Genomic DNA, 23,282 nt, shown 5'->3' with positions numbered 1-23,282 from the left:
CTTTAGAGGAGCGTAACATGAGATCATTCGGCATACAAATCTCATCTCATAGACCGGGGTTAGGTGTCCCCGAGTCCCATCTCCTCCAGGATTTCGCCTTGGTATGCAGACAACAGTGTAACAGCGTTGAGTGAGCACACTGACTGACCAGCATATTTGTACATACTTTGGTAAATGGAGGCGGTGAGGTGATCCATTTTACCTGTAAGCGAGATGATCAAAGATGCTGAAACCAGTCTGTGGTTAGGTTAGAGGTGGTAAGCCACTGAATGCGTCACTGCTGGGGGTTCAGCCATCCCCAACTCACCCATGCCCTGTATCTCCAGCTTAGAGAAGCCCTTGGTGGGAGGTTTGTTTATAAATGGGCTGAACCAGAAACGGCTCATTTCTCTCATGCAAGCAAGAACGGCTGGTAGAAGCTGATTTGCTGATGGTAAAACAGGTGGAATCCTTTTACCATCATACAAGTCCAATTCTCTTCCTCCTGAATGCTGAGCTGCTGGCCAGGGGATGTTCAGCTTTGAAACCGGCCATCTGCACACATCGTATGGGTCACTGTCCCCTGGGGAGGTGACTTCTGTCCCGCTTGGTGGCCTGGAGCGTTGACCCGGGAAGGTCGAGTTATCCTCCTCCTCCTCCATGTCCTCTAGTTATAGGAGATCAGAGTTAGCGTCACCCTCTGTTTCCTCGATGCCTTCATCTAATTTCCCACTGCCCATAAGACCCTCAAATAGGGGAGGCATGGATGGGTACTCCTCCTCCATCATGTCCACCAAGCTCTTAGAAGCTCACGGCTGATGGCTTTCACCCACTGCTGTAACGGCTGAAGGTGACGAGAGGTGCGGGTACTGGCTGTTAGTGACAGCCACCCTCAGCCGCCTCTCCAGGATCTTTTCCAGCATAGCCGAGTAGTGCTGGCATCCTTGAGGGTCAGACAGCGAAGCCTAAGTGTTTTTAGCGTACATGCATGCAATACACATTGGAGGAGGGTCCCGCCCCGAGATAGATACCCCGCATGACGCTGGACACGGGCGGGCTACAGCCTCTTTAACTTTCAGTTCCAAACCTTTGGCAAGGGTAGGAGCCGCAGCCATGACAGTGGACTAACATGGAGCTCGTCGTAACACGTTAGCTCTTAAATGAGAAGATGAAGTCCGCCCGCCACGACACTTTAGCAGGACTCTTATGCTAGTGATACACCGCTAACCAAAAACCAAGCCCACCTTTACGTGTTAACTTGGGCGTCACAAACACTCTATTGTGTTAATTAAAACAGAGTAGATATAGGAACAGCTAGCCTTTACGAAGTCACCGCTCCCAACGTTTGTGTTCCTCGAAAATGCTTCTTTTGAAGTGCTTACCCAGCACGGTACAGGCCTGTCCTGGTCCTGCATTCAGCAACGTTTTCCTCAACGGAACACCTAAGAACCATTAAACAGGTCCAAGCTAGCCTGAGCGCGCAGAGGGAGCTTAGCTTATCTTCACACGGGAAGCGAGAATGAGTTGAGGGGGTAGATTGGCCTGGATAATAGTTGATGGTTGGAGCCACGGACAGGGCTCAACCTGTCTATTACCGACAGACGTGATGTCATTGGAGCTTCCGTAGTTGGTCACGGCGAGGCGATTCCCCTAGTGAAACACCGAGCGAAGTTAAATACAGAACAATCAAAACACAACATTTAACATTTAAAACATGAGTGGACTACTTAATTCCAGATTTGATTAGTCTGAATTGATCTATTCACATTTGTCACAATCAGTACCAAGAAAGCATTAACTTTTTTATGTTTGCAAAATGAAAAAAATCGGGTTCATACATCAGTTCAGTGTAGAATTTGTGTAGTTTTGACAGTTTTAATGTCATATTTTAAACTAGAGATTGTCAAATTTATTCCAGGCTTAAATAAAACACTCAGCCATAAATACTGAGTCCGACAGCAACAGCAGTGTCATCATCATAGCTATTACAAATAATAAATAATAGTAGGCTTGTCAAAATTTAAAATAGTCAATATTTTAATACATTTGAAATGAAAAAAAAATACTTTGAAGATACTAATTTCTATCAAAATCCATTCTAACCAAGCCATTTAAGCTGGTCCACAGATTCATGTAGCAGAGCTCTCAGAATATGGACTGACTTTGACGGAATCAAAAATAATTTAGAATTCCAATAATATTGCAAGAGCATTTGAAGAAGTGCCTCCAGAAGCCTCTTAGCTGACAAAGAGAAGGCAAGGGTTTGGTCTAAAGTGCTTTGCCTATGAGTCAGACAAATACAGGAAAAGCTGTAAGATGCTGTTAGGACGTTATACTTTATGTACTATTGTTAAAACTGGTGTTTGAGGAATTTTAAAATATTACACTGCTCAAAAAATGAAGGAATCACTAAAACAACACATCCTAGATTTGAATAAATGAAATATTCTTATTAAATACTTTGTTCTTTACATAGTTGAATGTGCTGACAACACAATCACACACAAATTATCAACGGAAATCCAACTTATTAACCCATGGAGGTCTGGATTTGGACCCACACTACGGGCAGATCCAGCTTTAATGCAATGTCATTAAAACAAGTCAAAATGAGGCTCAGCAGCGTGTTGGCCTCCACTGGCCTGTATGACTTCTCTACAATGTCTGGGCATGCTCCTGATGAGGTGGTGGATGGTCTCCTGATGGATCACCTCCCAGACCTGGACTAACACATCCACCAACTACTGGTCAGTTTATTGTGCAATATGGCGTTGCTGGATGGAGCGACACATGATGTCCTGGACATGCTCAATTGTATCCAGGTCTGGGGAACAATACAAATTGGAGAACAGTAGGAGGACTCAGCAGAGTGAGAAAAATAAAACCTGTTGTTCTCCAGGAGCCTAACCCTATAGCAGCATAACTAAAGAGATAGCTCAGGGTAACCCAAGCCACTTTAACTATAGGTTTTGTCAAAAAGGAACATTCTAAGCCTAGTCTTGAAAGTAGACAGGGTGTCTGCTGGGACACTGGGAGTTGGTTCTCCAGGATAGGAGCTTGATACTTGAGAAGGAGAATTTTAAATTCTATTCATGATTTAACAGGAAGCCAATGAAGGGAAGCTAAAATAGGATAAATATGATCCCTCTTGTTGAGTTTCATCAGAATTCCCGCTGCAGCATTTTGGATCAGCTGAAGGCTTTGAACTGCATTTTGTGGACTCCCTGATAGAAAAGAATTACAATAGTCCAGCCTTGAAGTAACAAATGCATGGACTAGTTTTTCAGCGTCACTCCTGAACAAAATATTTCTAATTTTGGCAATATTCTGGAGGTAAAAACAAGGAAAGGAAACACTGGAAACATGTTTAGTACAGGATTTAAATGACATATCTTGGTCAAAAATAACACCAAGGTTTTTTACTTTATTACCAGAGGCCAATTTAATCCCATCCAGATTAAGTGATTGATTAAGAAATTTATTTTTTGAGGACTCTGGTCCAAAGATTTACAACTTCTCTCTTGTCAGAATTTAATTGCACCCGAGTGCGTGCTCGGGTTCATCCCTTGTCCGGTCCATAATGTTAGGATATTTTTCTGGGATGAACCCGGACACAGCACGCACACACAGAGTCAGTTCTTATGAGTGAGTTTTATTGAATGGTGTGGAAGATGGATGATGAGACCAGAGTCTTTCAACAGACGGAGGTGTAGGGTGTAGAAGCTGGCCGGCAGGAGGCGTGTGGAGAGACTGACCGGGAGGAACTCTGGAGCCAAACACTGGAGAGCAGAACATCTGAGCCGAGCACTGGAGAGCAGAACATCTGAGCCGAGCATTGGAGAGCAGAGCATCTGAGCCGAGCACTGGAGAGCAGAGCATCAGAGCCGAGCACTGGAGAGCAGAGCATCAGAGCCGAGCACTGGAGAGCAGAACATCTGAGCCGAACACTGGAGAGCAGAGCATCAGAGCCGAGCACTGGAAAGCTGAACATCAGAGCCGTGCACTGGAGAGCAGAACGTCTGAGCCGTGCAGTGGAGAGCAGAACGTCTGAGCCGTGCAGTGGAGAGCAGAACGTCTGAGCCGTGCAGTGGAGAGCAGAACGTCTGAGCCGTGCAGTGGAGAGCAGAACGTCTGAGCCGTGCAGAGGAGAGCAGAACGTCTGAGCCGTGCAGAGGAGAGCAGAACGTCTGAGCCGTGCAGTGGAGAGCAGAACGTCTGAGCCGTGCAGTGGAGAGCTGAACATCGGAGCCGTGCACTGGAAAGCTGAACGTCTGAGCCGTGCACCGGAGAGCTGAACGTCTGAGCCGTGTTCTGGAGAAAACAAACTGACGGAAAGTCTATGGGCTGACTGTAACAAAAACCAAGTTGAAAGGAGTCTTCAGGCTGACGGTAACAAAACGGAGCTGACAAGAATACTGGCAGAGAACTGAGCGGGAGTGAACGCTATGGACCGGCGACGGGAACAGAAAGAGGTGAGTCTTATAAAGCGGTGGAAACAGGTGGAAGCAGTTGCGGGTTAATTGCAGCCTGCCAGGTGAAACCGATCAGGCTGCGCAGGAACAAGAGAGAGGGAGAGAGGCTCAGCATGCAGCCAATAAGCTGCATCCTGACATTAATAGCAGAAAATTTTATGTCATCCAGGTTTTGATGTCATCATGACATGCCTGTAGTCAAAGTAAGTGATTGGATTCATCAGGATTTATGGATAAATATAGCTGGTGTCCTCAGCATAACAGTGGAAATTAATCCCATGCTGTCTGATAATTTTACCAATCGGAAACATATGTATAGTAAAGAGAATTGGCCCAAGGACTGAACCCTGTGGTACTCCAAAAGTGACCGTAGAGTTTGAAGAATATTTATTATTAACATGAACAAACTGGAATCTAACAGACAGATAAGATTTAAACCAGCTTTTCCCTTAATCCCTACAGTATGTTCAAGTCTTTCTAGGAGAATATTGTGATCAGCTGTATTGAAAGCAGCACTGTGATCTAACAGGACAAGTTCATTATCTGAGGCCATGGGAATATCATTAGTGACCTTCACCAGAGCTGTTTCAGTGCTATGATGAGCTCTGAATCCCGACTGAAACTCTTCAAATAGGTCATTACTTTGTAAATGTTCACATACTTGATTAGCAACTACTTTCTCAAGAAATTTAGATAGGAAAAGATTAGATATACATCTGTAATTTATTAAGTAATTTCTTAAGTAAAGGTTTAATAACAGCTACTTTAAAAGCCTGTGGTACCTATCCATTTACAAAGGATAGATTAATCATGTCTAAAATAGAGGTATTTATCAAACAGAATACTTCCTTAGATAACTTGGTTGGGATTGGGTCTAACATACACGTCTGAGGTTTAGATGAAGCTAATTTTTTACAAAACTCAGAAAGCTCTACTGCGTCTAAACAGTTCATACACCAATCAGGTCTTAAAGATTTCTCCAACGCTGCCTCACTTACTGAGGATGAGGTAATCATGTTTGGGAGGATACCAATGATTTTACTTTTAATAGAATCAATTTTATTTCTGAAGAATCTCATGAAGTTATTACTGCTGAGAGCTAAGGGAATGGATGGATCAACAGAGCTCTGACTCTGTGTAAGTTTGCCAAATGAGCTAAAAAGAAACCTAGGTTTATTTTTATTGTCCTCTGTTAATGATAAAATATAAGTTGCTCTAACTCTCTAACTGTAACGTTGTGCTTGAAATAATGCAGCTCTAAATTAAATCAGGGAGCCAGCTTCCTGTGAATAATCACCTTCTTTTTCAAGGGGGTTACATATTATGATGCAAAACACAACGAGGAACTGACACCATCAACAGAAGTGTCAATTTGTGAATAGGAAGAAACAACATTGTTTCCATTTGCTGGGTATGTCTGTGATACTGAGGAAATTAAAAGGGGTAAAGACTCTTCAAAGTTTGATACAGCATTATCTGATAAAGATCTACTATAATGAAACCGTATTTGGGGGTGGAGAATTCTGTTAAATTTAATTCAAAGGTTATTAAAAATGGTCAGATAGGATAGGGTTGCGAGGAAATACTGTTAATTCTTCACAATCAAGGCCATTTGTCCGCACAAGGTCCAAAGTATGAAGGCAAGAGTGCGTCGGTTTATGCACATTATGAGCAAATCCAATTGAATGTAGGATAGTATTAAAAGCTACATTAAGATTATCACATAGTGTCAATATAAATGTTAAAATCCTCCACTATAATAACATTGTCAGTGTTTAACACTAAATCAGAGAATAAGTCTGAGAACTGATCTAAAGACTGGAAGTAAGGGCCTAGTGGATGATACAAAACAACAAGAAGAGGTTTTATTGCTTTGCAGTTTGGATGAGGAAAACTAAGGGTTAAATTTTCAAAAGAATTATATTTATTAATTGGCCTGGGACTAATTAATAAATTAGACTGAAAAATGGTTGCGTCTCCTCCTTCTCGTTCTGTAATTCTAGGAATGGGGAAATTGAAATAATTAGAGGGAGTTGACTCGTTTATACTAACATAATCCCCTTACAGCCAGGTTTCTGTGAGACAAAATCAATCAATCTGATTATCAGAAATCAAGTCATTAACTAACAAAGTCTTTGGAGGGAGAGACCTTATATTTAATAAACCACATTTTTGGTTCAAGTTGAGTCGTACTATTTTTTATGAGATTTTTATGATTTGCTACATTCAGATCAGTTTTTAATCTGTTTAGGTTTGAGTATGGAAAAGACACAGTTTCAATGAGGTAATGGGTGAGTAACAGTACAGAAGATGCAGAGAGGTGTGTTAAACTCTGCTTCCTGGTCTGGACCCTGGGTTGTCAGCATTTTGGAAAACTAATAAATCCAGCCAAAGTGGGATGGATGCTGTCTCTCTGGATCAGACCAGATTTTCCCTAGAAAGTTTGCCAGTTATCAATGTAGACAACCAGCAGTTGAATGACGACATGAAGCTAAACATATCATCACTGGTTAAATCAGGCATGGGACCAGAGAATATTCTGGAGTCCGACATTGTTTTAGCAAACTTACACACCAAAGCAACACTAACTTTAATGACTTTTGATTGGCATAACCGGGCGTCATTACCACCAGCGTGAATAACAATCTTACTGTTTTTCCATTTATCCTTAGCAGTTTCAGGTAAGGTTTGACTATGGTCCCTGGTGTTTCTAATGCCACGTTTCTGACTATGGAGCTGCCAATTACCAGAGTCGGTTTCTCAGCAGGTGTGTCGCAGACTGGGGAAAATCTGTTAAAAAATATGTATTGTCACCCAGCCGGCCTGGTTACCCTGCTGTATGGGTACTGCTGGGGGGCCGCTATGTGAAGCTAAACTCGGTGTCTCTACGCTAACTAAGATCGGCTACTTGCTGTTTTTTTAACAGTACTGAGCCAGGCCTTCAATTCTAACACCCTCATCTCCAAAGCTACAAAAACACAAACATTTTTTACACGTACCTTTATGACTGAAAGTAGAAGAGGAATAACTAAACATCAGGCACAGAGAGCAGGAGAAAGGTGGAGACTTTGACAGAGGCCCAGAAGCTGATGGAACGATATGCTAGGAAGCCATTGTAAGGATAAAGCTAGGCTAGGCTAGGCTAGCGACCTCTCATCATGCAGAGAAAAGCAAACTGTGTGAAACACAAGGAGTTCCGAAACATGAAGTGCAGCAACAAAGAATGTGTTTTAAATGTATTTATATGCTAGGAACTGTCAATTTTAATGTACTAGCCTAATCCTGCTTCGTTCTGAAGGCCCATTTTTACCCCGGTTTAAGAGTTGACAGTAACTGAGAAAAACCTTGATCAGAGGTAAACACTGTAATACGCATATTTAATTCATTAGGAATTCCCAACGGAGACAGAAGTTTACATTACCATTTCGTTGTATTCATCACAAGCTGACATTCTGGCGATGTAAAAAGTTCTGTCTGACTTTCACAACTCTGAACACATCTTTAAAAGGGTGACACCCTCCCATCTCTTCAGGAGGGGGTGGTGTCAAATTTGGGTCTATTTGTTCGAACAAAGAGGCTGTTCTACTCTAACCTGACTCTAGCCATATGGATTTCGTTCCGCCTAGCTCCACTTACATCCATCTGGGACCCCTCTATAGGAATTGTCTTTTTTGAAGGCTGGGCCTTATCAAAAATCCTTGCATATGATTGGATAAGCCACTTGTCTGTCATATTTATCGACGTGCTATTTCAACCACTCACACCGAAGCCAACCCGTGACGCTGTGAGAGCGACGCAGAAAAAAACAAAATTTTTTTTAAATGCGTTTTCGGCCCTAGTGGCACGTGTTTTATTGACAGTGAGCTGACAGGAAGAGGGGAGAAGACAGGCGGCAAAGCGCCGCGGGTCGGAGTCGATCCCGGGCCGACCGCGTCGAGGACTAAAGGCCTCCTAATATGGTTTGCGCTAACTGCTCCGCCGCGGACGCTGATAGAGTTAAGTTTAATAACCCCTTTATTCTGGAAAGAAAGCCAACACAAACAAGTTTTTAGACTCTTCTCAAAGAGACAGAGGGCAGAAGAGCCAGAAACGTGAGGACGTTTTCATCACAGTCTCGGCTCCATCTGCGCTGGCTACCTTCTGTCTCTTTGCCTTTATTATCAGACATCAAAGAAAGGGCAGGAGGGGTCAGGAATTCACAACATGGGTGTAAAAGATAAGGGGGGAGTTTTACAACATGGGGTTGGTACACAAAGAGGTATAAGATTAACATATATAGCAAGAGACTCTGTCTCTGTCTTGAACCATCTGTTTCTCCTATGTGAAGTTAAAACAGTAGAACAGTCCTTAATAAAAAGATAAAAAGAAAATGATTACATTCACATTTCTTCTAACAGACGCGTCCGCCACGGGCGCGCCCCGGAAAACAAAACTTGCCAAATCCGGTCGGGAGAAGGGCGACAACATTGTTTCCACCAACAAAAGCCTTCAGAGCCGTTCTCTGATGTTCTTTTAATGAAACAATATTAGGTAGATTGGACAACTTGGAAGAAATAGCAGCATCAATGTTAATGCTTGCTTCCTCGATGCGAGCCGCCATTTCAGTCTGTCATCACGGTCGCTTCTCCATTACGTCACATCTATGAAACTCCAGCCCTGCGTCCTGATTGGCTAGACAATAAAATTGGTTGGAGAAATCACTTTCTATGGGACAGGTCCCTGATGGATGTAAGTGGAGCTAGTCGGAGCGATATCAATCTGGCTAGAGTCCGGTTAGTTCTACTCTGCCAAGGGTCAAGCCAAATTACCTACTCCCCTGCCATAAAACCCAACTGCATGTTTTCTCTTACTCTCAAAGGGGAGAGACAGTCAACAATGTTACATTCCTTTAGCTCTCCCATATGAATACAAGTAAGATATTTATTTTCCTCAACAATTCCCTCAGTTTTGATCCAACAGATCAAACCAATAACTGAGCTAGTACTAATTTAATGTCTTGGAACCCTCAAACAAAGTGTAAAAGATAAGATGGAATTTCCTAATCCACTGTCCCCTCTGTAGGCGACTAGTGAAACCATACAAAAACCTACAACCCAAATGAAATACTATACCCATTTGAAACCAAATAAAGTTCAAATTTTCCCTTAAAAATAAAATATCCCAACTTATAAACTAAAAATATATCTAAAACCTAAAACAAACTAAAACCAATAAAAGTAAGCACCTTTATCCATTAGGTGTTATCCCATTATATATTTGCAACTACCAATAAACTGTTAATCTTATACCTGAAGAGGAGGTCTTATTTCCCACACTGAAAGATTTCCTGTTAAATGCATGCTCTACTGTTATATTAACTGAATATTACTCTAGGAGTCTTAAAATAGATTAACAAAGATGTGTTTCTAGAAATTAATATAACCTGTGAAAGTACTACAATCCGATCAAACTACAGAATAAAGACCAAATTATCATGCATTGCACAACCAAGATATTAACAGTACTAGTATTACAGTTTTTTTCAGTCACTAACAAGTGATCGGTTGTTACATTTTCAAAACTCTAAACACAGTTAGCACAGCATCGGTATTTCGTGGCCATACCATTCACACATTTCATGTCGTTTTTACACAATATGCAGTCAGTGAACACATTTCCACAATCCCAACAAAATTATGGATTGTTTTTGGAGTATTTACAAATTATAACACACACCATCCCATAATAGTAAAAACAATATTTCAAACCTTAGATACAGTATAATAGCCTCTGTTTCTGCAATGGTATCAGTTCGAAAACAATATATTTCGCCTGATAATAAACAAACATTTAAATAATTGACACACAGATGATTTATGTCCGGTAAATTGGGCCAACCACAGCTAATTCCAGTCTGGCTTAGACTTGTAGTGGCAGGGTTTTTTCTTCTATTACATTGACACTTATATATAAAAGGAGGACTTTGAGGAGCGATGATTTTGGAAAAAGACACACAAAAAGACAAACACTGTAATGTCTGGACGAGGAAGAGTAAGAGCAAGGGGCCCAGGGAGAATAGCAGGCCCAAGGAGAGGGCAAGGTAGTGGTGTTAGAATGCGTGGTGGTGGCATTCCAAGGGCTCCAAGAACAGTAGTCAGTGATGAAATTCGTGCCACTATCATTGACCATGTAATCAACCATGGTCTTTCACTAAGAGAGGCTGGTGAAAGAGTGCAGCCATATTTGAGGCGGTCAACGGTGGCCTCCATTATACGCATCTTTCAACAAACCAAAAGGTAAGTATTGCATTTTACATGGATTATTTCTATTCTCACTTGCCATGTCAATAAGGTCATACAGTAATGCATATGTTTTTTTTTGTCCCTCTAAAAAATGCAACGTCTTCCACCTTCTGAGGGAAGAGGAAATCTCCTCAATAATGGTCAAGAGCTGGCCATTGTGGAAATAGTTGTTGCAAACAATGCAATAAAACTGTGAAATTCAAACTTGGATTGTGGAGGACCATGAGCTATTTGATAACATTGATAGCATCAGCCTCCCAATCATTACGCGGACATTGTCCAAACACGGAGTGCGGATGAAGCTGCTCTACACTGTTCCCTTTGAGGGGAACAGTGAGAGTCAAGGAGCTACGACGACAATATGTCCAGGTATAGTGTATATTCAATTCAATATCCAGTTCCATAACCTTTGTACTTTGCAAGTAGTTAGCCTACACAGTAATAGGTTACAGTACAGTATGGATTGTAGTAATGACATGATTTACATAAACTTTGTTTCAAAGAGTTTTGGAATTGGAGGCCAACCAGGCCCCTCATGAATTCATAAACATAGATGAGGCAGTATTCAATCTGGCCAAAAGGCGTTGACGTAGGCGAAATGTAATTGGAAAAAGGGCCACAGTTGATGAGCCAGGACAGAGAGGGGCAAACATTACCATGTGTGCAGCAATTGCAAATGCAGGATTACTCCTTCACAGATGTCAGGTTGGACCTATAATACTGAGCGCATCCTTGCCTTTCTTAATGATCTCCACCAATGCTTGTTTCCAGAGCAGGATTGGGAGGGTGAAAACATGAGGACCTTTGTAATTACCTGGGACAATGTGGCTTTCCATCATTCACAAGCAATAACAACAAGTCTCTTCCTTCCACCCTATTCACATTTCCTCAACCCCATAGAGGAGTTCTTTTCAGCATGGAGGTGGAAGGTTTATGATCATCAGCCACATGACGAGATGTCCCTCCTTGAAGCCATGGATGCTGGCTGCAGGGACATCACAGTTCAGGATTGTCAAGGGTAGATCCGACATATCAAGTGGTTTTATCCCAGGTGCATCACCTTGGATAATATCAGATGTGATGTTGACGAAAACATGTGGCCTAACCCTGAAGATCGCAGAGATTAGATACAGCAATGTTGTGCTTTTTATAATGTTTTTAGCTCCCCCAATATTTATCTGGACTTGTTGCTGTTGTATTTATTTATTTTTTGTTAAAAATCGTCTTGTATGTTTCACAGATATTTTTTTCACTATGAGAAATACTGTAAAACGTTTTCTGTTCTATCAAACCGTGTTTCTACTGTACCTCCTGTATGAAACAGTAAAGAAAAGAAAAGAAAAACGGATTTGCTTTTTACTGAAATGCTTTTGAATGTGACCATTACTGTATATGTGGACATACAGTTATCAAGCAAGAAATTTAGTGGAAAAACGGTGGAACGCACGTTTTGCATGCAAATACCTGTAAAACTGAAACATAAAAGTCTATGTAGTTTTTGTAAAGTCAACAATAGCCAGTATTTTGAAACCTGGTGTAATTTGATTGACTGCATATACTTTGTGAAGTGAAAACAAGTGTCATTCTTTGACAGAATAATTTAATTTTGAGTCAGATTTCCAGTGTTTTGGTAAAGATAGTGTGTGCAGAGAAATAGCACACACTATCGAATAGTGTGTTCTATTTTGAAATGAAGAGTTAGTATATATTTAACACAATGTGTTTTTGAGAAGAAAATGATCCATTTGGCCAATTGTGTTTTATAGGTGTGAGTCTGTGTTAAGAGTTTAGAAAAAGTATTTGAAGTATGGGTAACGCTTCTTAGCGATTGAAACAAACTGTAAACATCTTAGGAATCTGGAACTTATAAGACAAATTCAGTGATTACAAAAGTCTCTCTTTTTTTACACAATGTATTCAATTGTTGTCATGATGTTGTCTTGTGTCTCAGAGATGTATTCTTCTTGCCCTTAAAAATAATGGGTTATAGAGTCATTTGTCCCAACCGCAATCTCCACACTGCTGTATGTTAATCTTTTTATTAAAAAAAACAAAAAAAAACCAAAATGAGAATCCTGCTGCCTCTCCCGCAGCAGAATTCTCATTTTATTTTTTATTTTTTAATAAAAAGATTAACACACAGCTGTGTTTGGGTGGCACACACGGCTCCACAATCTGGTCAAGCACCCTAAATCATGACCCCCACATCTGTCTTTCGATGACCTTAGCGCACACTTAGTCGATGTCTGGGGGTTCGTGCACCCTCCTTCGCATTCCTCGGAATCTCCCGGTTTATGTCTCCAATACAATCTGAAACTACACGACAATCTTTATATGTCAAATTTTTGTGTGCTACCTGTGAATCCTGGAGGTTGACGTCGCACCCCGAAAAACTTTCAGTCATAGAGAATGTATCCTTTAATGAAATTAACTGAACACTCTGATTTGACACCCCAACAAGAAACAAACATCAAAGCATTACCCCATGTTAATTTAGTCTGTGCACAGAACACCAGATGCTTGGATAGATGTCAGCATCCCTTCCCCCACGTGTTGCAACGGCTGATGCTGTAATGTCTCTGAGAAGCACCTCAGTGACAAAGTCTCAGTCCACCACTTAGTATCTGATGAAATATGTGGCTCCAATGGGTGCTGAAAGTTCATGCAGCCATTTCCCTCTACAGCTTGGGATCTGCACTGTTTATCCTGCCTTGGCTATCCTTCTTAGGGTGTGTAAACATTGTTCATTGGGAGTGTTATCCCCTTGCTGGGGTACTGACCTTTTGGAGGTGAGGTCATGTTAGGATTTGGTGACTCCATGCCAGGCTGACCTGCTGGTGGTGTGAAACAGCCCACAATCACACGGCCAATGTTCAGGATAACCACAGTTGTGGCAGATGATGGGTGCTCTAACAGATTCACCATATCAGCTCTAAATGCTCAGTGCATTGCTCCAAACTCGAATTGGCACTGACCACCACACTGCCATCTGACTCCATGTCCACGACCAACAGACCTGTAATTAAATGAAGGATAGAAACAGGAGGAGGCAGCCCCCCTCCTTGAATTAAATGAGACTGAGGTGGGACTGTCAGGGTTGGATCAATATGAGAAGTAACTGCTGAGACAGACCTGTGTTCAGTCATTTAGTTTCTCATACTCACTGTCTGTTTTGCTTCCAATAACTGTAATTTTAGTACTTTTAGTAATTATCAAACTCAGGCTTTATCTTTCTCTCCTCCCTTTGAGCCACATGCAAATAGTGTATCAAGTGTTTTTCCCAGCGAACGTATCAGGATTTAAGTTCATCAGCTGAGATACTGAAGAGGGTATGCTTTTTACTACTACTTTTTCTACTTCTCTAAATAATTCACCCAGATTGGACTGATTTGTTTTATGATCCACACCTGTATGTTTGATCCATTCTTCTCCGGCCTGATCTATGTATGTTTTCGGTTGCTGTTGTGAATCTCAGTCAAACTTAGGAAGCTCTGCTGAAGTGAATAAGGGAAAATGCTGTATAACTGCATCTGCCCAGGAAGAAATTATTAAAAACAATAAAGTTTCATCATAAAATGGCTCTTAACTCTGTTTTGTGCCTTTGGTTAAATTTGTTTTTAACTCAGCCAGCCACAATCTACCACCAGCACCAATGCTGGGAAGTTTGTTCACCAGAAGTTATATATCACCAAATGAACAACTAAAAAAATCCATGGCTCCTAAATTACTTTGTAACAAGGGCATCTGCATTTTGGTGGGACTTTAAGAATGTAGTCGCATATAATGAATACTTTGGGGTCCGTCCTGTGATTTTGCCTTAATACTTTCCGTTCCTGCTAATTTCTGCTGCTCTGCAATATCAGTATCTATAATAAAATGATGCAAGCTATTAATATTTGTCATAGATTCCTCAACATTAGCTGCTTCATTTGAGGATAACTCCAAAACTGGTGCAGGGTTAACAAAATCAATTAAATCAGCGCCATTGTCCTTTTGCCATAATTAAGCTCCATTTTACCGTTTGACCTTTAACTTTTAACTTTTAGTTCTGCTCACTTGTGTTTTCCCAGACCTGCAATGAGCAGAAACTGTCAGTGTGCTTTTTCTTGCTCTCTGTTAATCAGCTAGATTTAAGTCTGGTGTATTATATTCATATATACATATATACACACACACACATATACATATATATATATATATATATATATATATATATATATATATATATATATATATATATATATATATTTATACATACATATCTACATATATCTACATATATCTATATATCTACATCTCTCTCTCTCTCTCTCTGTCTCTCTGTATATATATATATATATATATATATATATATATATATATATATATACCCCAGATGGAATCCCAAAGTGTCTTTGATTGCTGGATAAGGAGTTGTTCAGCCGAACGATGTGCCTTCTCTTGGTGGCAACCCCGATGTCCCACTAATGTCCCATTAACAAAGACTCATGCCTGGAGCCCTTTGCCTTGATGTCTGTGTCTGAGGTCCGTCTCTTCTGCTCGACGCGTTGTTCAGCTTCAGAACTGACATCTCATGGGTGCAACTCACATCTTCTGGACATCTAGGATCTTCTCATCAACCAGGTCAAAACCACAGCAGTTCTTCTTGACAGGATTTGCAGATTGTTGGCCCCAAATTGTGGAAAAACACGAAAAACACATAATCTGCCGTTCTCAGAGACAGGGGCATCGTGTTCTTCCTTTGGCTCAACGATCGTCCTTCCGTCTTGGGTCTTCTTTTCTGCTCCGCGCTGCGTGTCTTCTGAGATGAAAAACTGTGCAACGAGTACACAAATTACCTTTCCTTTATCTGGTGAAAGAACCGCTGGGAGGTTGCAGCGCTTCACACCATCCCTCTGCATCGAACAGCATCACCTCTCTCATCTCCGTTTGAACGTGACCCTAGGCAACGAGTTCCTCTTTTGTCGGTTGAGCTTGAGGTCTAGTTCCCTTTTTCTGACCATTGCAAGGGCCCTTCGACTCTTTTACCCCACTCACCAGTGTGGGTTGAATCAAAGGTCTGGTTCCTCTTCTGCTATAGATGGACAACATCCTTCTAGCTGAATATGATAATTCTATTTTCTACTCATCCTGTCTGCACTAAGACACTTATTGCTTCATTTATTTAATATATAAGTACTTGATCCTTTTAGAAAGAGAAAAACAATCAGTCAATCATATAATTCAGTACTGAAACCACAATCAGTAAAAACATACAATTACAGAGCTCTCTATGTTGCTTTCTTAACTTAATACATTTAACGTCCAAATTAATTCTTAATTTGTGAATGATAGAGAATATGGTTGAGCTCACCACACCACCGGATTTTAGAGGTATTTTGACACCCCCTTCTTGAGGTCAACCAGATTCCACAGCCATGGTCCCTGCAGGACCCTAGAACAGTCCATCTGTGTCGTAATAGCTGATTTCCAGGACATCATCACAACCCTCCGATAGTGGAGAGAGTGGTTGGTTGTGCGAGACCAGGTATTGAGTACCTTAAACTCGGTCATCCAGGCTGAGTCCTTGGACGATGCTTCAGGACACTCCTCATCAGCGTCCATTGGCTCCAGACTCAGTGGCGATAAAGTTGGAATCCTTGTTGGAGTAGGGGGCGAAGACACGGGTGACAGGGCCGGTGCAAGGTCATCCAAGAACTTATGCAGAATCTGCTGTATCTCCAGGTCAGGGTCTGTCTGACAGCTGCACTCAGCCATCTGTCGGTTACCTACTTGGCAGGCCACATTCTCCTTCCTCACCAGGGTTGTCTGACACCCCTTGTCGATGTAATGATCAGGTGAAGTCGACCGAATCAGGGTTGAGGGTAAGCCGATTCCAATAATTCTACCGTCCAACAGATGCAGGATGACTTTTCTTTCACCATCTTGCCACTCACCGACATCCCAGGCTGAGGACCAGACCGGTCTATACTGAGTCATCAAAATCTTTGATGAGTGGGAATGTGAATGTAGGGCAGAAAGTCAGAGTCGGGAGGGCGAGCTGCTGCTCCCACGTCTTCAAATGCATTATCGGGCAGACATCTGTAGCAAAGGCAGCTGGTTTGAGTTATCCATATGAATCCAACTCTGGAGATTGGGACCCCACATGCAAAACAGCTAATTTGGTCCTAGAGGGACATAGAGTAGCTCAGAGTTAATGTTACATGATAAAATATATTTTTAAAAGATAAAGAGAAGAATTCTTGGTAGCAAAGAATCCTGGCAGCAAAAATCTTGGCAGCGGATCGGCAAGCAAAAATTAAAAACATGCCCTCTACCCTGAGGTTCTAGCCCGGGCGACCAGCCAAGGGGATTGGAATGGTGGGGTAGGATCCGGGGTTGAGGTGGCATGGGCGAATACTGCAGCATAGGTCATCAGCCAAACCATGAATGGCATATCCCTGGATGGCAACAAGGAATTGCAGGAGCTGGCTGGCCGACCAGTAGTCAGTGTGGCAGTAGCAAAGCCAGGCGGCTAATAGGGCGTAAAACTCCAGAATACTCACTGGGGCTGGCTCCAGGGTAGATGTGGAATTGTTAGAGCTCATACTGAAAAGATGGTGGCAATCCGATTTGGTAATGTTATCGTCTTCAGACCCGGAACCCCTACTGGCTTGGCTGGGCTGCGAAGTCACCTATTATACTAAGTCAGGCGCCTCCTCTGGGAGGGACCTGTAGCTCCTCCCCTTGGGCTGCAACATCACCCTGATCCCTTCCACAAGGACAACTTTACACAGAACAGCAACAATAACAGCGCCCAATGCTATAAGTAAATAAGGCCATATAGAAGCTAAAATATTTAAAACCCAGTGTTCTATGATGGAACCCCCTTCACTGATAACTTCGGCAACTTCTTCAACCACCTCAGCAACGGTTTCAAACACAGTGTTCCCCAGCCTTTCGTACCAGCGGCAAGCATGTTCTTGACCTTTCTTGCCACAGGTTTTCCATACTTCTTTGGGGAGACCACAGGTGAGGTTGGAATACATTAGAGTGTTTCCTACTCAGTTAAATCCCTCATCGACTTCCCCGTTACACAAACTTTTACGGAACGCGTGTCCTTCAGCAATGGCGATGAGCGTGTCAGGAACAAAGGGCACTATTTTCCCCATAACACTCTTTCTTGATCTTAATTTATGTCCCAGGATGGCCTCAGTGCAGGTTGAACATTTACCCAAAGCACGCCTCCACACATTGAATTTCACCCAGATTACCTCAGAGGCGTGCGAGTCGTATTCACCCTCATAATGTTCCGTACAATGATTCTCCCACCCAGTGACATCTTGGCAGGGTTGTCTAGAGAGGCGGATCGTGCAGCGAGTGGTTTGGTTGTTGCACACCATACGCCAGGGTCTGGGGTGAACATAAAGAGCAGGTCTCCAGAAATAGTCAGGCCAAATAGATTGTTCTTTGGAATAAACTGTGGCTAAATATTGATACTTTATCCAATAATTATCAGATAACTGGAGGCAGGGCAAAACCCAGGCTCTCAGCTCTGGCTCCTGCAAACCCCACCAGCTGTGATCATGAGATTGGGTCCCGGACCCTTCCACCCAGGCCCTTAGGACAAGTTTTGCCGTGAGGAGATGTTGCAGAACTGAGCAGTCATACTTCCAGCTAGAGAATAAGGATTTTCCCATCTGCCAGAGGTCACATATAGGTGATACCTGACCCCCAGTCCACTCTGAGTAATTTAGGCTGTTAAAAATCCTACCTGCCACACATTTATCTATTTTAGCGAAGTCTTCCTTGGGGACTGCTAAAAGTTCATCTGGGGTAGGAACAGGTTGAACATAAAAACTGTAATAATAAGGCCCCTTTAATCCATCTTCAGAGCGCGTGGCACCCTCGGGAAAATCACCAATAAAATGGACTAAGTGGCTGGCAGCGGACAACCATGGGAATGAAGTATTGAGCCATTCCTCATATTCAATCTGGCGGGTTGTAAAAACCGTTGATGTCAATAGTTCCTGAGACATGAGGGATAGAGGGATATACTCTTTGTTAATACATTTAACAAAAATGTTCCATACACATGAATGTAACTTCTTGAACTTGGTTCGGATGCAGTTCTGTTGCTCAGGCAGTTCCAGTTCTTCCCAGTGGTTTACCTTTTCCTTAGGTGCCTTGGTGGTTGTAGCCTGGTTGAGCGAATTCTGTGTTGTGTGATCAGGTTCATCTGTGCGGTCGACCTGGTTAGAAGCCGAGGTTACTGTGTTTTCATGGCCCGGTAACGTCAGGGAGGTGGATTTAGACACACACTTAAGATCATAATTTCCCCAAAACTCTCCAAGAGGAAGCCAAGCCCGGCAACCGGCAGGTCTATGTGGTGCTGGGTACGTTACCTCTGAGTCCCAGTACCTCTGATCGGTGAAGCGCACGAGTGGCCTGCAAAGCCAGAGACAGTGCCATTCAGGAGTGCCACGGTCAGGATGAATCCAGTTGCATCGAATAGTGCATTGAACACGAAGGTGTAGGATCCGTACCCAAACGATTACTCCTTCATCCGTGATGTCATGGTTGTAGACGAACCAGGTAACGTTGAAAAGGTCATACACTGAAGGATCGTCCAGCCTTACCAGACGCTTCTCAAAAAACTTCTGCACATTAGTACACTTCGGACCTCTGCATTCTTTAACATACGCAGACCTATTTTTAGATGTCGTGTTATTATCCCAGGGCATGAAAAAGGTTTTTTCGCTGGTGTTCCAACAACTGATACTGGCATACTTCGAGGCTCCATATGTCACTCTAACATGGGTCAGGTGCCATGGCCCAACACCTATCATGTAAAGAATAACTAATATAACTGTAGCAGCAATAAGCAGGGGAAGAAGCATGATCAAAGCTTGCATACATAAGGGCTTATCCGTGATCGTTTTCCATAGCAAGGGTTCGTCAGGGAAATCCGTGTCGTTGCGGTCATCATCTTCTTCGGTGCTGGTGTCGTCAAAAATCACCCGAGCATCATACCTTCAGAGCTGTACGGATTCATCTTAAGGCATGTTGGCCGTCTGCTGAGGTTGCTTTCTCTTATTGCTGCTCGGAGGTTTTTCTCTAGTGTGTCCCAAGGGCAGTAGAAGATTACATCTCTATTGGAGCACACCTGTTCTTTTAACAAGGACTGCATAACCGGGGAGGGGTAAGGCAGGTCTGGTTCCAGCCCCCTCCACACCCATTGCCATGTGTAAACACGCTAACCCTGCCAGCCCAGGGATCTTGATTCTGCAGATTGTTCCTCAATGCCTTCACCCATTTCTACCGGCAAGGAAACATACGATACCAGCGGCTGTCCATACAATTTTAGTTGCAGGTGATGGCCCTTCTGAGGTGGTTGAATATCCATGGTAACTTTCTTTCACTGGCATAAGTGTCTGCAACGTCTTCGAGGGCTACACTTTTCACCCTCCTCCCCTCCCAGGACCTGGGTCGATTCGGGTGCCAATATGTTTGGTCTTATAAAAAACTCAGCATGTCTGTGGGGAGATAATGTCCTGGGACCACAGACCAATCAGTATTTCGGTGATACATGTGGTGAGCAAGGAAATAAGCTTCGGTGTATGTACAACTAGGAGTAAAGTCTGCTTGTGGACTACGAAGAGAGATGAACCCAGAGAGAAAATACAAAAAGGGCTCACCTTCTGATTCCCCATTCCAAACGTCAGGACCCACTTTTATTCCTGCCCGCTTAAGCATTCCTTCACTTGGGATAAATCTTCTTTTTCTGTCCTTTTTCCGATAGCGACGTTTGGCGACACGGGCTCCCTTTTCCGTGGGGTCTGTTAGTCTCTGCTTTTCCACTTGTTCTTCCGTCTCCATCTCCATGATGACGAAAGCGCCCCAAATCTCGCCCTTCCTGGTGGTGCTGGATTGACTTCAGCTTCTGGGTCTTCTGCTTCTGTAATGGTTGCTCCCACCGAATAGATTACCCTATATGGAACTAGAACAAATTGTACTGAGATTCTTACCCTACGGGTGGAGCTTGGACTGCTGGGCATGGCGGCATAATGTGCAACTCCTCCTGGAACTTGCATCAGTCCATCACAAAACCACTCCTCTTTAGTTACCAGGAACTCTCGACTTTTCCCTTTTGGGTCTTGCTGCACAGCTGCCCCAGGCGTCCAGTGCTGTGGTGTAATAATACAGGCTTGTTGATTGGGCGTCCCCCTCCCTGGGTACGTCTGGGAGGTCCACCGATGGGATGTCAGGATCGTTTAGCACCTCCATGATTAACGCTCCCCAGGTGGTCAGCTCCCATGGGCCTTCTCATACCCTCACCTTGGCTAGGGCTCGGTCATCATCTCCCACCATCACAGCACGATGTTGGGCCTCTGCTGGGTCACGCTACACCCGTAGTACCATGGCACACTGCACAGTATTTGGTGGTATAACCCCCAACAGCACGTCTGCGGGGTCATAAGGCCATGATACAGAGATGGCTGCGATTAGTTGATCCACCCGGTTCTGTGGAGAGCCCAGTAGCACTTCTCTCGTACATTCATTTAGTCGTGGGGGAGCTGATGGGCCTTCATCTGTGGGCAGTTCAACCACAACTGGTAGGGTTTTACCTGCATAAGGTTCAGGCTGGGCCCTGTCCACATGCGGCTCGAAGCTTCTTAGGGGCCCGTAGAACCTCCGCACCTGCCAGCCGTGGGCCCGGCTGACTTCCAACAGTCGCCCCCTCTTAAAATCTTCCCGACAGGCAGTACAATAAGTCAGATTTCCTTCATTCCATGAACATAAACACGAAGTAGGGGAAAATTTACCCAGGACCCAGCAGGTGATTAAAATCACCCTAGGAAGGCGTCGTACTCGGCAGTCTCCACACACTACGGCGTCAACTACTTTAACTGGAGGCCTTGGCAGTCGACTGAGCTCGCTGCCCGAGGCATGGTGACTCAGGGGTTTGTCTTTCCCTGGTCCCCGCCAGCGGACCTCAAGCTGAACTGGAGATTGGCGGACGGTGCAGCAGTGGTTGAGTTCCTGCCACGAGAGTTTCTCCTCATCTTCTGGCAGGAGTCCTTTTTTAGCCCATTCCAATTTCTTCAAAGCTCTTCCCACCCAGAGCTCTGAAGTGGTTCTTCTGATGACAACCACCCCTGTTACAGTGGCCAGTCTGATATAGGGTGGCAAGGTGCATGATTCACTGGCCATTCTCCGGTCTCTGGTTTTCCTTAGCTAAGAACTGGCTTGAGCTGCTCCACTCCTTGGATCCCCTTCTTGTGCAGCAGCACAGTGTTACGATCTAAAACTTGCTTCACAATGTCGACGGTGTCATACTTGGGTTTAACAGCTATACTAACAGGTTGATCACGTGCCTTCACCCACACTCTCTGTCCAACCCTAAATGGTGCAGCGGCAGCTGGCTGTTTCCTCTTATCCTTAGTGCTCCTCCCCATCTCTGTCGAAGTGAATGGTCGTTGGTTGAGCTCTGTCGCAGGGGAAGGTCTTGCGGTGCGATGACGATCATTGACACCTTGAGGGCACCTCAGTCCACTGAGTGTTTTAAAAAAGCCCCTAAAACATTTCTTTTTGGCAAAGCTTTTGGTCCCCTTTAGATGTTTTATTTTTAATACTTTTTAACGCTTTTATTTTTTTAATTTATGTTTTATATATATATATATATATATATATATATATATATATATATATATATATATATATATTATTTTTTCCTGTAGCACTTGGAAATCTTTTAATAGAAAGTGCAGTATAAATTAAATGTATTATTATTATTATTATTATTGAGGGCTTGGCCTATCTCCACAGCTCTGGTGCTCCATTCCTGTGAATTAGCATTCTTTGCAATCCAGTTTTACACCAGGCCTATGGTGTGCTCCACCACCCCGTTGGCCTGTGGGGTGTAAGGTGGCGAGTAGACCCGAACTACTCCGAACCGCTGGCACCACTGGTCAACCTGCGAGTTCCGAAAATGCGTCCCGTTATCTGTTCTCAGCTCTTTAGGGACCACCACAAACCTGCTCCAGCATGCTAACTATACTGCTTCCGTTAGCCTTTTTTGCTGCTTTCACAGTCACATATCCAGACATTTAATCCACCAGCACTAAGAGATATTTCTCACCTCTCTTTCCCGTTATTCCCATGGGGCCTGCAACATCCATGCAAACTGACCCCCATGGGACAGTGCTCTTGATGGTTAAGCCATCCGTGCGCTGCCCTCGGCGACCTGTGTTGTATTGACCACATACCTCACAGTCCCTCAGCACGCGACGGTTGTGTTTTAGCGGGACCCAGAGTTCCTGGTCTTCCAGTTCTTTACGGGTAGGTAGCACGCCTGCATGCCCCAAGGCCTCATGCACGCTCCGCACTACCTCATCCACGTACTTATCTGGGACCACCCGTCCTTTGAGTGTCCTGTCCCACTTCTCGATCCCGACAAAGACGATTCTTCTCTGTTGGACGTAACAGCCCACTTCATCATTTCCGCACCAATGCGCTCCATCTCTGGTGTGAGCTCTCTGATGCTCCACCTGGAGGTCCAGGTCCAGCG

Source organism: Fundulus heteroclitus, chromosome 2, assembly GCF_011125445.2.
Source record: "Fundulus heteroclitus isolate FHET01 chromosome 2, MU-UCD_Fhet_4.1, whole genome shotgun sequence".
Classification (NCBI taxonomy): domain Eukaryota; kingdom Metazoa; phylum Chordata; class Actinopteri; order Cyprinodontiformes; family Fundulidae; genus Fundulus; species Fundulus heteroclitus.
Note: the sequence above shows the minus strand (reverse complement) of the source record.